The sequence below is a fragment of the Nuphar pumila genome, chromosome 3, assembly GCF_984573655.1.
Source record: "Nuphar pumila chromosome 3, dmNupPumi1.hap1.1, whole genome shotgun sequence".
Classification (NCBI taxonomy): domain Eukaryota; kingdom Viridiplantae; phylum Streptophyta; class Magnoliopsida; order Nymphaeales; family Nymphaeaceae; genus Nuphar; species Nuphar pumila.
Window position 1 is genome coordinate 6,243,940 of NC_143251.1, and position 21,033 is coordinate 6,264,972.

General features: G+C 43.3%; 1 pseudogene; it reads left to right on the top strand.

Moving 5' to 3' along the window:
- Positions 1-18,104, top strand: LOC149841761 (L-type lectin-domain containing receptor kinase IX.1 pseudogene; annotated as a pseudogene).
- Positions 18,105-21,033: the final 2,929 nt, after the last annotated feature.

Here is a 21,033-nt window from a genome sequence, read left to right on the forward strand (position 1 = left end):
ATGAAAAATGGTAACGAGACTTTTCTTGTCACAATCCACGCTACAAACGAGGCAGAAGAAGTCGCAGATGTCCTAGAGGCCTTAGCGCCAGTATTGAAGAAGTTTGGCGATGTTATGCTTGTCGAGATGCCAAAGAAGCTACCTCTGAGGCGTGAGGTAGACCATCAGATTGAATTAGTGCCAGGTGCACGGCCACCCACAATGGCTCCTTATCGCATGACAATTCCTAAGCTACAGAAATTACGCAAACAACTGGATGATATGCTCGAAGCGGGGATCATTCAACCATCTAAAGCTCCTTTTGGAGCGTCCGTGTTGTTTCAAGCAAAGCATGATGGGTCAAAGCGGTTGTGTGTCGACAATAGGACACTAAACAAAATAACGGTGAAGAACAAGTACCTACTTCCTTTGATCGCAGACTTGTTTGATCAACTTAGAAAGGCAAAGGTCTTCTCTAAGTTGGATTTGAAATCTGGCTACTGGCAAGTCAGAGTTACAGAGGGGGATGAGCCAAAAACTACCTGCGTAATGTGATATGAGGCATTTGAATTTCTTGTCATGCCCTTTGGCTTAACGAACGCGTCCGCTACCTTTTCAACCTTAATGAGTAAGATCTTCTATCTGCACCTTGACAAGTTTGTCATCGTGTACTTGGATGACATAGTGGTGTATAGCGACTCGATGAAGCAGCATGTTTAGCACCTTCAGATTGTGTTTCAGACTCTGAAGGACCATGAGTTGTATGTCAAGCGAGAGAAGTGCCTATTCAGCCAGAAGAAAGTCCATTTTCTGGGGCATATTGTGGGGGAAGGCACTCTCAAAATGAACCATAAGAAGATTGAAACTATTCAAGCATGGGAGCCGCCCTCTAAGGTTTCTGAGTTGTGCTCCTTCTTGGGGCATGTAAATTATTATCGACGCTTCATCAAGGGATACTCTCAGATTGTAGTCGCACTCACAGATCTGTTGAAGAAAGACAAATCATGGTTATGGTTTGATGCTTGCCAGAAGGCTTTTGATGGGTTAAAGCATGCCTTGATGGAGAAGCCAGTCTGACTGTCGGCAACCGTTTGAAGTGCAAACTGATGCGTCTGACTTTGCTATTGGTGGGGTGTTGCTCCAAGAAGAACACCTATCGCATTTGAAAGTAGGAAGTTGAACGACGCTGAACGTCGATACACTATGCACACGCACGAGATGTTGGCGGTCATGCATTGTCTCCGCACATGGAGACACTATCTCTTGGGGTCGCAGTTCATTGTGCGCACTGACAACATTGCGACAAGCTACTTTCAAACTCAGAAGAAGTTGAGTCCTTGGCAAGCACGTTGGCAGGATTTCTTGGTAGAATTTGATATGGTCCTCGAGTATAAGTCAGGCAAGACCAATGTTGTGGCCGACGCCTTTAGTCAAAAGGCATAACTTGCAGCTTTACTCGCCTGGGACGGAAGTGCGAGCCAATCGACAAACGATCTTCTTGAATAAGTGCGAGAAGCTTCAAAAAGTGACCCAATGGCTCAACAATTGATCGCATTGGTGAAGGAAGGAAAGACACAGAGATTCTGGCTAGAGGATGGTTTGCTCTGCACTGCGGGCGATCGTCTATACATTCTGCGACAAGATACCTTGAGGAGGTGCTTGATACATGAGTGTCACGATACTACCTGGGCGGGTTACTTAGGGCAACAGAGGACCTTGGCATTGTTGGAACGTGCATTCTATTGGCCACAGATGCGCGATGACATTGATGCTTATGTGCGGACTTGCTTGATTTGCCAACAAGACAAGCCCATCAATTAGAGATCTGGTGGACTACTGGAGCCCCTATCTGTGCCAAGCCGTCTGTGGGAGTGCATAACCATGGACTTCATTGTGAGTTGGCTAAAAGCACAAGGTTGTAGTTCGATTTATGTGGTTGTGGATAGGTCTCGAAGTATGTTATCTTCGTGCCTGCCCCTGCCACCTGCTTAACTACAGATACTGCAAAGTTATTCGTGCGAAACGTAATCAAGCATTGAGGAATTCCAGAGAGCATCGGCAGTGATCGTGATGTACACTTCACTGACAAGTTTTGGTGAGAAGTGTTTCGCTTAATGGGGACGAACTTACATTTCAGCACAAGTTTCCACCCCTAAATCGACAGACAGACAGAGAGAATAAATGGCATGCTGGAGGAATACCTGCGGCACTTTGTCAGTGCCAACCAAAGGGATTGGATTGATTTACTTGATGCGGCTCAATTCTGATACAATCTTCAAAAGAGCGAGTCATCCGACCATAGTCCATTTGAAGTCGCAACCGGACAACAGTCGCAGACTCCGCACTCCCTTGCTGCGTGAGGATGTGGCAAAGCACCTTATGCATACTAGTTTGTCAGGAACTGGCAAGATCAGACAAAGTTGACGAAGGCATATCTAAACAAGGGAACCAAGTGCATGAAGAAATGGGCAGATGAGAAGTATCGTCTAGCAGAATTTCGTGTTGGAGACAAAGTGTTGGCCAAGCTCTTTCCTGACTGCACAACTATCTTTCGGGGCCACCACTGAGGCCTTATTCGCAAGTATGATGGTCCATTCACCATTATCGAACGTGTGGAAAACTTGGCATGTCGATTGGACTTGCCAGCAAACTTTCAAGTGCATCCGATATTCCACATATGCAACATGAAGTCGTTCCACGAAGATGAAGGAGATCCTTAATGAAGCATGCCTCAACGTGCTCTGATCTCGCAGCAGGCTCCTTCAACAGTCGGTGTACCAGGCAGAGAGTCAGATGTCATCCTCAACCATTCCAACAACTATCTAGGGGAAGTTAAAAAGTACTTAATGCAGTGGAATGGATTGTCAGAATGTGAAGCCACCTGAGAGAAGGCCAACAACATGTTTCAGCATCGACAACTTATAGAAAGCTACCATGAACAATTAGCATAGAGGACGGCGCCAACTTAGGCGGGGGAGCGTGTTTCAGACCACCATATTTTTCACCTTTTGCTCTGATGTATATACCTCTTTGGCACTCTAGAGTGCCCCACAAGGCCTTACGACCTAAGAACCCCGTGTATTCAGACTCTCTCTTCCCCTCTTGATGTACTTTGCTTTCAAGTATCTATAAAGAAGCTTTTTGCATCCTTGTCTCTTTGCTCTTTTTGTATTTGTGCATACGTGTACTCTTGCTTTCGCTCGTGCGCGTGTGTCGTGCGTTGTTTGTGCGCTCAAAAGGCCTGCCTTCGATGTTTGTGTTTGCCTGAAGCTACGTCACGGGGGTCTTCGCTTCTAAGCCTGTGACACGTGTTAAAATCATTAAAATAATATTAAAAAATAAGTTATTTTGTATATTTAAAAAAAAGTTGATTCAGGTAGTATTGTATCGATTTTCTAGTGATACGCTGTACTTATCGGCCGATACTAACAACATTGGTAGAGACAGTCAACTAAAGGTAGTCCTTTTGCCATATCAAATTTATTTAGTTTTCCCTTTAAAAAAATTATTCAGTTTTCTTAAACCCTTAAAATTAAGTTAAGAAATGGGAGTTAGCGCTCGATTTTGTTGGTACTATCCAATCAAATCCAATTCAATCGCTTACTGATTTGATTCAATGAATGAATTTTCAAGTTCAACCAACCCAATCTTTATTGGAAATATCGAGTACGAGTAGATAAATAAGGATCATGAGGAAGTGTTTCATTTATCTATCATTAGAAACAGATAGCCAGTATATATATTTTACAAAATGTACTTTAAGCATTTTGACAAATCAGTTGAATTTTTTCAGAGAGCGGATCCTGTCAAACGTAGTCTCACCCCTGGTTTGACGGGATCCAATCTCGTTGTGGCAACTGTGAAACAGGCATGCACGCGCACTCATGGGTTGTGGTGGGACCCATAGTCATGATGGCCGCAACTAGAAAGAGAAAAGTAAACTAAGCCCAACCCTCATCATCAAGGGGTCCCGCCTCAAGGGCAACGTCAACGAGAGGGGCAGTATAATTACCATGGCTATGTGAAGCCAATCACATGACAGCATTGCATGAGGCCCACAGCTGCATAATTCGGACCCCACATGAAATGTTGTCATGGTTGTGAACCCCAGCTCCATGGTTGGACTCATGCAGAAAAATGGCATGGGCAGTAACCTCGGCAGCTCAAACTGGAACCTCAGCAACCGGAGCACCTCCCTCATCGTCGGCCTACTCTCGTGGTCTGGATGCGCGCACCACAGACCCATAACCATCAAGTGCTCTGCCTCCCTCCGGTCAAACTCGTCGGACCCTAGCTTCTCATCGACAGTGGCCCCGCCCCATTGAGCCCACACACCCACTCTACCACCCGGGACTCATGCTCCCCATACAGCTGAATTGGCCAATTCAGCAGCGGCCAGAATCAGGCTGTGGAACAAATCCAAAAACGGTGGTTCGATTCGAATCAGCGATTTTGATAACTAAATGAAAACAGTACGTACTGTTCTAGCTTCAACCATTTGCATTCTTATCAGTAGTCAGGTCAACGCCGCTTCATGTCTTTTTTAAGTAAAGAATAAATAATATATGAAAAAAAAAAACGGAACATGTCATGAATTTAAGATGATCGGCAGGGCCTACGTCTCAATCAATTCGTCTCCCATGTAATGGATTTAAGATAATTCCAAGTGATACGTATTTTAAGCATGGGATTCTTTCAGAGTGTATTGACATGAATTTATTATTGGTCGTCAATATTCCTCTGATATTTTTGAAAAGTTACTTTTTGTCATCATTATCTTGAAATTGTTTATCAATTTTCATGTTTTTGCAAAATATTTCTGAAAATCAAGCTTTTGTGAGTATCGGTTGACTTTTCTTTGAATTACCAAAAGACTGAACAGGTCGCTCACCAGAGGCACATTTACATGTAAATGCTTCTCTCACCATCAACCCTTAGACGCAGACTCTCTCTCTCTCTCTCTCTCTCTCTCTCTCCAATGTCTCACCTCCTCATCTTCTTCTTCCTCCTCTCCTTCGTTTCTTGTTCAACGACCACCGGGATCTTTAATTTTAGTTACTCTTCCTTCTCACCCAACAACCCTGAAATCAACTTAGAACGTGACGCCTACGTTTCGGGAGACGGTATCATTGACCTCACCCGCAACAACGTGGGCGGCAAGATTGAGAGTAGCACAGGTAGGGCCACCTACAAGGAACCCATCAGGCTCTACGACACTGCAACGAGGTTCGTTGCGGACTTCACCACCCACTTCACATTCATAATCGACACCCAAAACACCGGCAACCCCAATGAAACCGGCGACGGCATCGCCTTCTTCCTCAGCCGCGTAGGCTCGACCCTGCCTCCAAATTCTACCGGCGAATGGCTCGGCCTCGTCAACCAGACCACCGACGGCAACCGTACCAACCAAATCGTGGCTGTTGAGTTCGACACGTACCAGAACACCGGTGAACCGTTGGGGAGCCATATTGGGATCGACGTCAACTCCGTGAAATCCTCCAAGATCGCCCGTTGGCTGAACGAGTTCTCCGGAAAATTTTACTGCGTAGCGTCGGTCTGGTACAACTCCACGAACAGGGCCCTCTCTACAAACTTAACCTACAAGAAAGACGGTGACTCATCGGTCAAGGGACCATTGAACCTCTTCCTAGAGATCGATTTCACCACGGTCCTTCCGGAGCTTGTCATCATTGGCTTCTCGGCAGCCACCGGATCATACGCCGAGGTCCACCAGATCTTGAAGTGGAATTTCACATCTACCGTCCCCACTTCTGCCCCTGCTCCTGCTCCTGCTCCCACTACCCAAGAAGGTCATGTCCCCCCAGCGGGTACTGCTAACCAGAAGAGGGTTGTCGTCATAGTGACATCTTGTTTAGTTGTGCTACTTCTTGGTGCTATAATAACGGCTTTGGTTTTCATTCGAAGGAGGATGAAAAATATTAAGACGGAGGTGAAGCAGGAGGAGGACTTCGACATGACAATGGATCTCACTACAGGACCGAGGAGATTTAGCTACAGGGAGCTTGCGGCGGCAACAAACGATTTCAGCAAGGAGGGGAAGCTCGGGCAAGGTGGGTTCGGCGGGGTGTACCGAGGCGTTCTCGGGGATACCCACGAGGCCGTGGCGGTCAAGCGGTTCTTGAAAGACAGGTCGAGCCAGGGCAAGAAGGAGTTTGTCTCGGAGGTGACCGTGATCAGCCGGCTGCGCCACCGTAATCTCGTGAGGCTGATCGGGTGGTGCCACGAGCGGGGCGAGCTCCTGCTGGTCTACGAGTACATGGAGGGAGGGAGCCTGGACTCGCACCTCTTCGGCCCCATGGCTGGCCTTTTCATGACCTGGGCCCAGCGAACGAAGGTGGCCCTGGGACTGGCATCGGCGGTGCTGTACTTGCACGAGGAGTGGGAGAAGTGCGTGGTGCACCGCGACATCAAGTCAAGCAACGTAATGATCGACTCGGAGTTCAACCCACGACTCGGAGACTTCGGGCTGGCGCGGTTTGTGGATCACGGCTGCAACCCCAAGACGACGATGCCGGCCGGGACGATGGGGTACCTCGCTCCGGAGTGCATGATCACGGGCAAGGCCAGCAAGGAGACCGACGTATACAGTTTCGGGGTTGTGCTTCTGGAGATCGTGTGCGGGCGGAGGGTCGTTCGGCCTGCCAGAGAACAGGAGGCCCAGCTGATAGAGTGCGTGTGGACGCTGTACGGGGCGAGCGCGCTCCTGGAGGCTGTGGACAAGCAACTGGGGTCCCAGTTTGATGTGAGGGAGGCAGAGTGCATGATGGTGGTGGGGCTGTGGTGCGCACACCCGGACCGCGAGAGGAGGCCGACGATGAGGGAGGCGATCCGGGCATTATGCTTCCAGGCCGAGCCACCGACACTCCCGCCCAAGATGCCGATTCCGGTTTTCTGGTCTCCACCTATGAATGAATTTGGACTCGACTCTGGTTTCGTGACCAGCAGCAGTGGTGGAACGACGACAACAACCACGACGGCGACAGTGACGTCGACGGAATTGCCGTCAAGGTCGCTCTTGGGGTCATACGAGGAGGAGGTGTGGTCCCTTGGGAACAGCAACACACGGATCCCACATTTGAAATAGGATGGATTCCATCTAGCCATCCATCAGAACCATCTCGCTGTTGATGGGATTGCTAGGATTGAATGTACGATGGAACCTATCCTATTTCAAATGATGAGATTCGTGTTAGGACAGTAGTGAGTTTAGTTTTCCATCTTCATCCCATGTGGCTGTGCTTCTCGTTATCATCAATGAATCATGGGCAATTTAGGGAGTGTGGTGTATGTTCCCTCCCAAATGATTCACTGAATCCCACGTCTATGTTCCCGGGTTTGAATGAGCGCCACGTATATAAGCACGTGGGGCTCGTATTCCCGTGTATATTGACATCACTCAGTATTGGAGTCTGGTGCGATTGCAAAGACTTAAGTACTCTTTCTTGTTATTCTTGCTATAAAACGCTGATCTGAGAAAATAACAAAAATGTCCTTCATTTAAAAAAGAAAAATAAACGGTTCAAGAAAAGGACAAGCATGTCCTTCATCCTGAAAGTCGAGGATGATGTTGACTCTTCAAAGTCTACACAACGAAACGAACCTTAACTGATGATCTGATGGTGATCCGACGAAACGATGGTGAGTCGGCGATCCGATGGTGATCCGACGAAATGAACTTGAGCCATCAAAAATGTATGTTTAAACTTTTCATCATCTTCTTCTTCTTCCTTCTCCGTAAAACACTGTAAAAACCCCTCTCTCTCTCTAAAGAAGAAATCAAGGGATGCAAATAGCCGACAATCCAATGGTGATCGTCATCCTCTTTCTACTAGCAGTGGCAGAATGTTGCTCTCGTCCAGCGAGCAACCAACTATGGCGGCTCCTCCTCCGCCTTCGAGGGACACCTACAATAGAATCTTCCTCCAGTACACCTATAATAGAGTACAACCTCTAGCTTTCCCATCATGACGAAAATCGCAAAGCGAAAAAAAAAATCATGAGAAAAGGTATTACGAAAACCTCGAGCAAGAAACAACCGAAGGAAACATGAGCACCACGATTAAGAAAAATACTTTATTGCTCTTTTTCGATATATATAATATGGAAAGAAAAGAAAAAATTTATACAAGGCTCCAAAAAAATTTTAGAGTATCGATTTACAGTAGAAATTAGAACAATGAGTAGCGATTTACAGTAGAAATCAGATCAGAGAGTAACGATTTATAATAAAAATCAGATCAGAGAGTAGCGATTTATAATAGAAATCAAATCAGAGAGTAACGATTTATAGTAAAAATCAGATCAGAGAGTAGCAATTTATAATAGAAATCAGATCATAGATTAGCGATTTACAATAAAAATCAAATCAGAGAGCAATGATTTACAATAAAAATTAGACCAGAGAGTAGCGATTTACAATAGAAATCAGATCAGAGAGTAGCGATTTACAGTAGAAATCAGACCAGAGAGTAGCGATTTACAGTAGAAATTAGATCAGAGAGTAGCGATTTACAGTAAAAATCACACCAGAGAGTAGCATTTTACAGTAGAAATCAGATCAAAGAGTAGCGATTTACAGTGAAAATTAGATTAGAGAGTAGCAATTTACAGTAAAAATCAGACCAAAGAATAGCGATTTACAGTATAAATCAGATCAAAGAGTAGCGATTTACAGTGAAAATCAGATCAGAGAGTAGCGATTTATAGTAAAAATCAGACCATAGAGTAGCGATTTACAGTAGAAATCAGATCAAATAGTAGTGGTTTACAGTGATAAGAGAGTAGCGATTTACATTGATAAGAGAGTAGCGATTTACAGTGAAAATAAGATAAGAGAGTAGCAATTTACCAGAGAGTAACGATTTACAGTAGAAATCAGATCAAAGAGTAGTGATTTACAGTGAAAATCAGATCAGAGAGTAACGATTTACAGTGAAAATCAGATAAGAGAGTAACGATTTATAGTAGAAATCATATCAGAGAGTAGCGGTTTACAGTAAAAATCAGATCAGAGAGTAGCGATTTACAATAAAAATCAAATCAGTGAGCAACGATTTATAGTGAAAATCATATTATAGAGTAGCGATTTATAAAAAAGATCATATAAAGGCCCCAAAAAAAATTGAGTCGTGCCGGTGGGAGCCCCCGAACCCCCCCTCCTGTAACGACAAAAACTCTGAATCAGGCTCCATAACTAATCAAGTTGAATGATGCTACCCACGTTGGGAGGAGCCCCCAAACCCCCCTCCTGTAAGGGCAAAAACTCTAAATCAAGTTCTACAACTCATCAAGTTGAATGATGTTACCCACGCTGGGAGGAACCCCCAGACCCCCCTCCTGTAAAAGTAAAAACTCTGAATCAGGCTCCACAACTCAAGTTGAATGATGCTACTCACGCTAGCAGAAGCCCCCAAACCCTCCTTCTGTAAAGGCAAAAACTCTAAATGAGGCTCTACAACTCATCAAGTTGAATGATGTTACCCACACTGGGAGGAGCCCCAGACCCCCCTCCGATAAGGGTAAAAACTCTGAATCAAGCTCCACAACTCATCAAGTTGAATGATGCTACCCATGCTGGGAGAAGCCCCCAAACCCTCTTCTTGTAAGGGCAAAAACTCTGAATCAGGTTCCAAAACTCATCAAGTTGAATGATGCTACCCACACTAGGAAGAGCCCCCAGACCACCCTCCTGTAAGGGTAAAAACTCTGAATCAGGCTCCACAACTCATCAAGTTGAATTGTGCTACCCACATTAGGAGGAGCCCCTAAACCCCCCTCCTATAAGGGCAAAAACTCTGAATCAAGCTTCATAACTCATCAAGTTGAACGATGCTACAGTCAGTGTGCAGGTCAGTCGGTGCTTGATGGAGCAATGTAGGATCGTCTGTTGGATATGCACAAAAGCAGAAAGAGAAGGGAGAGAGAGTGAGAGGGTTGATGTTCATGGCCTTCTCCAAGGGGGATTCCTTTCTTGGATAATCCTGCAGTGCAGAGTCTGGGTCTTAAATAATCATCTTTGGGGTACTTAAGTCTTTACAACCACTCCTTTTTTAGAATCGTCATTTTTTTGGCAGCAATGGAGGAGAGGGTACTTAAGTCTTTGCAATCGCATCAAACTCCAACGCTAAGTGATGCTGACAAACATGGGGATACGAGACGCACATGCTTACATACGTGGTGCTTTTTGGGACCCACGAACATGAGATGCCCTGTTCGGGGGAAACATATAACCTGCTTCGGGTAATTTCAGAATGACTCTCGTTCCCAATGGGCCCAACCTAAACCCGCACCATGTGCTTGGTACGATGCTTTTTGACAGATTGCTGCTAATATAAATGATATATATTTTTCTTAAATCATACCGATTGCGGGTATTGTGGTACCGACGGGTTAGGAAACCATTTGTTGATATCTTGTAAGTTGGGAGGCCTTTTGTAATTTTCATTGGAATTTAGATGCCAAACTTCTTCTCTCTTTTTTCCTGCTTTTTTTTTTAGCAGACATCTTATCTCTTTATTGTTGGTCGTCTGACTTTAATGTTCGTGATGCCTGTGAGTGTGAATAAGCAAATTTGTTGTTTAATGGTGAATTTTCTTTGGTCTGGGTGTCAACTCTAAGGTAAGCGCCATTTGGTTGGTTGGCGAATGGCAGTGTTACTTAGGCATATAGTTGGCTTAGGTGTTTTTGCTCCAAGACAGAGGAGTATTGCTCTTGTGGCCAAATAATGTTGGATGACCCATCAACCAGATTCTTCATGTGCTTGTTTGCTTTATGCTAAATATAGTGATTCAGATTTATCTTTTTCTTGTCATGGAACTTGGGGTTGGCGATCTCGCACTTGCGAAGTATGTGGATGAGAGCCTTATCGTTCTTCAGAGATCAAATTGGGGATGCCAAAAATTATGATCAGTAGTTGCAATGGGCGATTGCGCCAAATGGTGCGTTCTACACCCACAAAGTGTATAGATCATTGCTCCTCCCAGGAGCAGATTGGTTCCCTGAGTGTGTGTTATGGGCTAAGGGTTCTTCTCCAAGATCTCGGTTCTTAGCTTGGTTAATTTTGCATGATAGAGTTCAAACTCATAGTTATTTAAAAAAGTTGAGTTTTCAGTTTTCTAGTTGGTGTGTGCTTTGTCAAGCTGCTGAAGAAACTACCTCAAATTTATTCTGGTCATGCCCAATCTTTGTGACCCTATTTAATAGGATGTGAAGATCTCCAGATGTAATTGTCAAAGAGGAGTCTTTCGTGCTTGATCTGTTCTTGGGCTCTGTTAAAATTAGACGATGCAAGCGGTGAAGACTAATCTGGAAGACGTGGTTGCTTACGACTTGGTGGTTTGTTTGGATGGCACATAATGATGTTTTTTGTCAAATTTTGGTCATCCTTAATAATTGTGTCCATAAAATCCTGATTGATGTATATGTGATTCTACGTATGCATCTTAGAGACCTCTCCTTCCCTCTGAACAATGTTCACTCATCGGTGGTTCCCTATAATTCAGCGGATCTTGGTTGAGCTTGGCTTTGTTGTCTCTTGCTATCTGTAGTTTCTTTTTTTTTAGCTTTTTATTTTTCTATATTTTATTTTTGTTTTCTATCTTATTCGATTCATGGGTTCAACCTTTTGTTGATCTTCATGAGTGGTAATGTTGATCTTCTTTTGGCTCTCTCTCTCTCTCTCTCTCTCTCTCTCTCTCTCTCTCTATATATATATATATATATATATATATATATATATATATATATATATATATATATATATATATAATGTACAATGTAGTAATTGGAAACCATAAGTCCGAGTTGCATTCACTCAATCTGACCTTAATAGTTGTATTCAACATATTTTGTTCGCTAGGGATCGCACCTTGCATCAAGTTTCGATTTTTAAGTCATAAAATTCACATATTATAAACAGTGAATTTGTTAAGACTTTTGAAAAAAATTGCGTATACAATACATGATTGGAAATTTATTTTCTATTAAAAAAACCACACATATCACATTATTAGGGTTACATCAATAAAAATTTTTGAAAAATTATGAATAAAATGGTAATTTCTATTATATGTATGATCGACTACATTAAATAAAATGACAATTTCTTCCAGATGTAATTTCGACATTTTTCTGAGCTATAGTAAAGATTTTTTTTTTCGATAGGTAAGCTGGGGTGCGAGCAGGTTATATGTTCTCCCCCGAAGAGAGCAGTTAGCTACAGCTTGTGTTCGGGGCTCCCAATGAGCACCACGTATTTAAGCATGTGTGTCTTGTATCCCCATGTTTGTTAGCATTAATTAGCGTTGGAGTTTGATGCGATTGCAAAGACTTAAGTACCCTCTCCTCCATCGGTGTCCAAAAAAATGACGATTCTAGAAAATGAGTGGTTGTAAAGACTTAAGTGCTCCAAAGATGATTATTTAAGACTCAGTCTCTGCACTGCAAGATTATCCAAGAAAAAAATCTCCCCTGGAGGAGACCATGAACATCAACCCTCTCACTCTCTCTCTCCCTTCTCTTTCTGCTTCTGTGCACATCCAGCAGAAGATCCTACATTGCTCCATCAAGCACCGACTGACCTGCACATTGACTGTTGTGGAGCCTGATTCAGAGTTTTAACCCTTACAGAAGGAGGGTTTGGGGGTTGCTCCCAGCGTGGGTAGCATCATTCAACTAAATGAGTTGTGGATCCTGATTCAGAGTTTTTACCCTTACAGGAGAGGGGTCTGAGGGCTCTTCCTAGAGTGGGTAGCATCATTCAACTTGAAGAGTTGTGTAGCCTGATTCAGAGTTTTTACCCTTACAGAAGGGGGGTCTGAGGGTTCCTCCCAGCGTGGATAGCATCATTCAACTTGATGAGTTGTGGAGCCTGATTCAGAGTTTTTGCCCTTACAGAAGGAAGGTTTGGGGGCTCCTCCCAGTGTGGGTAGCATCGTTCAACTTGATGAGTTGTGGAGCCTGATTCATAGTTTTTGCCCTTACAGGAAGGGGTTTGGGGGTTCCTCCCAGTGTGGGTAGCATCATTCAACTTGATGAGTTGTGGAGCCTGATTTAGAGTTTTTGCCCTTACAGGAGGGGGTTTGAGGGCTCCCCCCGGCGCGGGTCCTGCTGCACGGTCATCGGGCGGGGGTCCAGGGAGGAGCCACCCCTGGCGGAGGGCTCGGGGGGCAGCACCCCCCGGACCAATTTTTTTTTGGGCCTTGTATAATTTTTTTATTTTCTTTCCCTCTTTTAACTATCAAAAAAGAGCAATAAAGTGTTTTGTTTAATTGTGGGGCTCATGTTTCCTTCGGTTGTTTCTTGCTCGAGGTTTTCGTAACACCCCTTCCCACGATTTTTCTATTTTTCTTTTTATGTTTCTTTCCTGTGATTTTTCCAATGACTCCTCTACAGCGATTTTTAGTGTTATCGAGTCTCCAACGAGCTCCACAGTGATTTATAGTGTTGTCTGGTCTTCCAACAGTGATTTGTAGTATTATTGGGCCTTCCTACATCGATTTGTAGTATTTTTTGGTCTTCAACGAGCCCCACAATGATTTATAGTGTTAGTCGGCCTTTCAACAGTGATTTGTAGTATTGTCGGGATTTTCTACAGCGATTTGTAGGGTTTTCGGGTCTCCAACGAGCCCCACAGCGATTTGTAGTATTGTCGGGCCTTCCACCATGAGCGCCCCCCCTGAACCCCCGCTCGCTGACTGCGCAGCGGAACCCGCACCGGGGGAGCCCTCAGACCCCTCTCCTGTAAGGGCAAAAACTCTAAATCAGGCTTCACAACTCATCAAGTTGAATGATGCCACCCATGCTGGGAGGAGCCCCCAAACCCCCTCCTGTAAGGGCAAAAACTATGAATCAGGGTCCATAACTCATCAAGTTGAACGATGCTACAGTCAGTGTGCAGGTCAGTCGGCGTTTGATAGAGCAATGTAGGATTGTCTGCTGGATATGCACAGAAGTAGAAAGAGAAGGGAGAGAGAGTGAGAGGGTTGATGTTCATGGCCTTCTCCAGAGGAACTCTTTGCCTCCCTTGATTTCTTCTCTAGAGAGAGAGAGGGGGTTTTACAATGTTTTACGGAGAAGGAAGAAGAAGAAGATAACGATGAAAAGTTCAAACAGACATTTTTGATGGCTCAGGTTCGTTTCGCCGGATGACCATCGGATCGCCAGCTCACCATCGGATCGTCGGCTCACCATTGTTTCACCGGATCACCATCGGATCGTCGGCTAAGGTTTGTTTCGTTGTGTAGACTTTGAAGAGTCAACATCATCCTCGGCTTTCTGGATGAAGGACATGTTTGTCTTTTTTTTTAACCATTTGTTTTTCTTTTTTGAATGAAGGACATTTTTGTCATTTTCTCAAACCATTGTTTTATGGCAAAAATAGCAAAAAAGGGTACTTAAGTCTTTGCAACCGCACCAGACTCCAATGCTGAGTGATGTCAACATACACGGGAATACGAGCTTCATGTGCTTATATACATGGTGCTTTTTTGAACCCCGAACACAGACGTGGAATTCAGTGAATCATCGGGGGCGAACATACACCACCCTCTCGGCTGGGGTTAGGCCTTTTGTTGTGGGCCCCACCATTTGCAAAATAGTACTCGTGTTCTCTTTGAAACATGCACTGTAGCTACAGTGCATCTTTCGGAGTCCCGACTGAGCATCATGCGGTAATGCTACACAACCTAACGCTACTTTGATGCGGCTCTCAAAGGGGCTTGTTGAGGTCCAACTTATATTCTTCTTTCTCTCGTCCTCTTCTTCTGCTGCTTCTTTTTGTTTCACTCTTTCTTGTTTCTTCTTTTTTCTTCTAGTGAAGAATACTAGTGACCTAGATATGATTGGATGAATCCAAAGCAGGCGAGATCAATAGACGTGTTGGTGAAGAATAGTCTACAGATCCTAAGGATAAAATTGGAGAATCTAGAAGCTCTACCTTAGGAGACGAGCTTTGTTGTTATGGCAAGTTTTCTAATCTGCTTGAGTTCATATCTCATCCAACTATTGAGAAGGAAACCTTGTCTAGTTGGTCTTACAATCCTGGCAAAGAAGTTGTGAAAGAAAAAACCATCATTTGCATATAACTAATGGTCAAAGTTTTGTAATTGTTGACAAACAAAATAAAAAAAGACTCAACTCTATCGTTGAGAGAGAGAGAGAGAGAGAGAGAGAGAGAGAGAGAGAGAGAGAGAGGAAGACGATATTGATAGTGAATGTAGGTCACATTGAAAACCACTCTAAATCATGTGTTGTGTCTGTTTCTTTGTTTTTTATTCTTCATAGTATCAAATTCATCAGCTCATACTTGAGAGTTTGTAGTGGATGTAGGTCACATTGAACAAACCACTCTAAATCATGTGTTGTGTGTTTGTTTCTTTGCTTTTGATTCTTCACATAGTATTAGAGCCATCGGCTCATACTTGAGAGTTTGTGTGAAGAATGAGGTTCCGTTTATCAATGGCGTCCAGATCATCAACTTCTTTCGTTTCCAATCCTGCCATTCAATGAAACACAATCTCGTTATTGTTTCTATCAATTGGACAAAATTAATTACCGCTTGTGGCATTTACAAACCAAATTTGTCACGTACAGTCAGGATCTTATCAAATATGTTTATAGATCCTTCTCAGCGCCAAGTTATCAATGAAAGAGAGCGGACTAAGCCAAATTAACTAAGTGGATTCGGTTTTACATAATATCATCCTACTGGATTTGGATTCACAGTGCAATCCTGTAGGATTCTTGCAAATTTTCCAAAAGGTTAAGTATTTAAGAGGTTTGAAATTAAGGCTGACAGCAAGATTCACTGTTTCTACACGAATGTCAGTCCGGATTCTAGAATTATACTTACTGTTGCACTTGGATTCAGTTATAGTTAATTATTGCATGTGCAAGTTCGAATCCAAATCTGACTCTGATTATATATCCGATTAGTGGGATAGGGTAAAAAATACATCTGAAGATTTTGAACCGAATTCGACTAGTTTACATTCCTGGTAGGGTGGGTGCATGGGTAGTGAGAGTCTTATTGCTCGTATATGTAGAATATATATTGCAAACGTCGTCGTATTTTGAATTTAAGATAATTCCTTTTTTATAAATATTTTAAGCACGGTAAGTTCAGGTTGCCATTGTCTCTTCGATTTCTCAATCTTAATATAAACTTATTGGCTTTCAATATTCTTCTTTTTTTTGTGTGTTCCTTTTTATCAGCTTATTTTAATGTTTTATCTATTTTAGAATTTTCCATTTCTTTTTTACACAATCATTTTCCCTAAATCAGGCTATTAAGAATATGAAGAGATTTTTTATTGTGGATACTACAATACAAAGAGAGTCAACTAAACAGGGTGCGTTTCTTGCAGAGCATTTTTGTCCACTTCTTTTTGGGGTCAAGGGTCGGAAGAGAAGAGTCGAAACCTCCAAGGGGACGCTTGTTTCGTTCACATGAGATTCCAAATCTCATCCAAATGTGATTTCGAATCTCAATGACCCAACAACCAAACAAAAAAGTTGTTGCCCATGAGAAATCGAATCAAATATGTATGATTCACGGTTTTTGTAACAAACATGAGATGCTGCATATGCGAAACGCCGTCCACCATGTTCAAAATACAAAGTTATTTTGGTTTCACACACACACACACCCCTCTCAAACTCCCTTTCCCATACTCTCTCACTTCTCTTCCCATCTTCTTCATTGTTCCTCTGTTTGCAGCAAACTATTTCTTCCGAAACAAAATCACCATCTTCATCTTCATTCTCTTGCTAACAGCAAACCATTTTCCTTCATCTCAAGCATCACTGTTTTCAAATGGCATCAAACGATGAGCAGAGCGATATCGATAGACTCTACAAATTTGGGGAACGACTCAATGAAGCCAAAGACAAATCCAATGTAAGAATTCTCTCTCTCGATCAACGCACATTTCGATCTGTGAGACGGAAGCCACCAACGCCCATTTCGATCAATGCGAGATTATTTGGCCCCATTCCCTCGTTTCTAATTCGCCCTCAGTGGAGGAAAAGGAGGTGAGGGAGAAGAGAGCACTCTTCCTCTTCTCTCTCTCTCTCATACGCAGTGTTTAGCTCCAAACCCTCATTCCCTCTCATCGGAGACGCATCTTGCGAGTCGATCATCCCCTTTGATCACTGTAAGATCCCTCCCATCACCCTAAGATCCCTCTGATCATCATAAACTCATTCTAATCATCTTCATCGCATAGTGAATGTTGGTGCCTGTTTGTACTTTATAAAGCCTTGTTGAGGACAACCTCTCTTACAAGCAAGGTTGTTAAATGCGCTGAGGCTAAGCGGCGAAGCGAGGCGTTGAGCATGTTGCGAAGCGAGGAGTAAGCCTCAAGCCTCGAGGCGTACGCTTCATGATCAATCGGGTCCAATCGAACCCGATCCATTTTCACCCCCGAGACCCGGACCCCTAGGGCATCCTCATTCGTCTCTCTCTCTCTCTCTCTCTCTCTCTCTCTCTCTCTCTCTCTCTCTTCGGCACCGTCCGCTCCCTCGCCCAGTTCTGCCTCATTGGCTCCCAGAAGGACCGCAACCGATTCTCCGGCCAAATACCCTCAGAGATCGGCTCGTTGCAGGGGCTATCTATACTAGATCTGAGCCACAACGAACTCAACAGCGGCATCCCCACGTCGCTCGCCTCCCTGTCGTCCCTAAACAGTCTGGACCTCTCGGAGAACAACCTCTCCGACGAGATACCGTCAGAGCTCGACAAACTGAAGCCGACCTTCCTCAACTTCTCTGGCAACGCCCTCACCGGAAAGATCCCCAGCACCTTCGACACCGTGGCGTTCGACCAGAGCTTCCTCCAAAACCCCCAACTCTATGTGTCCGACCCTTCCCTAACCCGAACACTCTGGCGGTGCTCCTCCGGCGGCGCAAGTGCAAGGGAGGTTTCCCCGGCGGTTCTCATCGCGATCCTTGTCGTCGTCGGGATCCTTGCCCTCTTCGCCATTGGCTTCGCGGCGCCAACCTACTCGTCAATGTCCCCAGCGGCGGATTTTGGCAAGAAAGGGGCGGTTTGTAGGGACTACATAGATGTGTACGCTTTAGAAGCGAAGAGCGTTTCGACTTGAGGCGTGTGCTTCACATGAGTGAAGCGTGCGTTTCAAGCCTAAAACGCCTCAATACCTTGAGTGTGCGCTTCGCCTATGAGGCGTACGCTTCAGGTATTGAGGCGTACGCCTCTCACAACACTGCTTACAAGAAGAGCCTCATCGTCTGCTGCTACCAGATCACGATTGAGGCGATTGGTTGTGCACATTTCGATGACCTATGTGCATATTCACTAAACACACGCAAATATAAGCTTCTATATGATTTAAAGTTCTTCATAAAGGGCAACCGGTTAAGGACGTCAATTGGCATCATTCGATCTTTCTGGATGGTGATCGGATTTTTTTCCAAAATATGATCGTGCCTGTGATTGTCGAGCCCGAGCTCGCGGTCACTGAAGCTAGGGCTGCGAGATTCCGATGTTTGTCCTAGTTGTTCATGCATCCTCGTTAAACAACGGACATTTGAAACACAACATCTAAGTATGATCCAAACAAACATTGGACTTGATACAATTGTTATGGAACTAACCTAACAATCTGTCTTTTTTATTCATTTCATCCAATCCAATCCTGGGCAAACCATCAAACATACCCTAAGAAACTTAACTTTTTCTCACTGATTCTTGAGGATACTTGGTCATCAAAAAAAAAATCGGGAGTGAAATTTGTGTGCATTTCACACTTTAGTGTTTAGCTGCACCTGATCTTCCCTCCATCTTGTGTTAGGCCCCACAACTGACAGGTTGTTCCCCAGAGATGGAGGGCATTCAAGTGCAGTGCTTGCACCTGATCTGCCACATTTTGATGTGCATGCAAGCCCACATCGGCTAGGGATGGTAACAAACCGAGCAGCTTGTGACTTGGCTCGGTTTGGCTCCTATCGAACTCCTTCGTGATCAGTTTGTATGGTTGGCAAGACGAGCCAAGAGGAACTCGTTTAGCATAAATGAGTTGGGCTTGAACACAAGGTGTTAGGCTCGGCTTGTGTCTGAAGAAAATATATATTTTTTAGGTATAATATATATTTCAAGTGTAATATAAAAAAATAATACATAATATATATAAAGAGAATGATGAATGAAAAATATATACGTAAAATATGAATTATTAAGTGTATTATATACAATATATATTTTAAGTGTAATATATATATATATATATATTCCATGTATAAATAATATGGAATATATGAGCTAGCAAGCTCGTGTTTGGCTCGCCTCATTCAGGGACAAGCCGAGCTTAAGCTTGGCTTGGCTTGGCTAAAAATGAACACAAGAGAGCCACGAGCTCAATCCATTGGTAAACGAGCTGAGCTCAAACATGCCATGTTTGGTTCGTGCAACTCTTCTCATTCAGGGATGAGCGGAGCTCAAATTCAGCTCAGCTAAAAATGAGCATGAGCCAAGTCACGAACTCACTCCACTGGTAAACGAGCAGAGCCCGAACATGCCTTGTTAGGCTCAGGTGCAACACGATTACATACTTTTAGTGTGTTGTTTCACCTGATCACCCTCCACCTACCATTGATCCCTACCGTTGACATGTTGTGTATCCTAAACATAGAGGGTGATCAAGTGCAGCAACACACCCAAAGTATGCAATCACATTGCACTTTATCCTCTCTTTTGGGTATTTTAGAAAGTTGAAACAATGAAGGGAATTAGGAGATCTCTACAGTCCAGGTGAGCAATCAGTCGAGCAGCCCAGTAGACCAAGCCATTTGAGTGTACTATGGGCCGGGTTTGGGTCGAGCATAGCTCAGGTGATGGGCTACTAGGTTAACCGGATAGGCTTGAGGTACCCACCTAATTGTCTTAATAATATGAAAACTATAAATACTACTTGGCTGCATGGTAAGTCTTAACTATTTATGTAATGACCTCAATTTATAACTCGATTTTTCTTGTTATTTTTTTTAGGAATATACAAATCGGGATTGTCACAGTTTTCGTATCAAATCATACACTAACTAAAATGCAAAAATCGAAGTACATCAATATCAATTGAATTGAATCAAAATATATATCATATTATCCAATTGTTCAGTTACAAAACTATTACTAAAATTCAATGTCAAAGCCAACCAAACCTTCAAAACATAAGAAATCAAAACCACCACCTCGACAGGCAGTGTATAAAGTCCATGAACAGCTAAATAGCGTAAGATCACTCAACCTCCTCATAACCTAAGGAATCAAACAATCCAAGTCTGAGTAAACAATAACATATTTGCATAGTGTATGATATCAGAATACATTCAAACACAACCTCATATATCAATCATGTAACACATATCTTAGCAGACAATAACATAAAAATTATGCTAACAATTAAAATAACAGGTTAATTTAATGTATATTCATTCATGACAAGATTTGCATCAATACAATAAATTATACGCATGCATGAACATATACAAGATGCAAGAACTTATCATTTCAATGTTGTAAATCATTTATGCATAAATAATTTTTTATCTTCAATTATTGTTTTCATGTTTAAATGATGCATGTCTTATTTTATCTATATATATTCAATTCACAATCTTGTTTCACTTGTTAATATATGTCTGTAGGTACAATACAGACTCTCTCAGTATGAACGTATGACCTAGGTTTGTATTTTCAAACAATTGTGTCTTATTAACCTGTGTGATACCCCAAGTATGCATAATCTGAAGAGGGAATATAATTTTATAGAGGGAGTTTCCAACTCCTGCAACCCAATATATCAAATTTTTTGCATGAGTCTTACCTACCACACCGCAGACAAATCGTGTTAGTTCTCTTGGTTACTGGTCCTGTAAATGGGGGACAAAAGCAACCTTCTGTGTTAAACCAATATCCCGCAGAACTGTTAGTACAATGCTTACTCTCGCAATAAGCCCAAAAAATTTAATTTTATTTTGATTTTTTAATTAACAATCTTGTTAATCGTGTCATTGAAA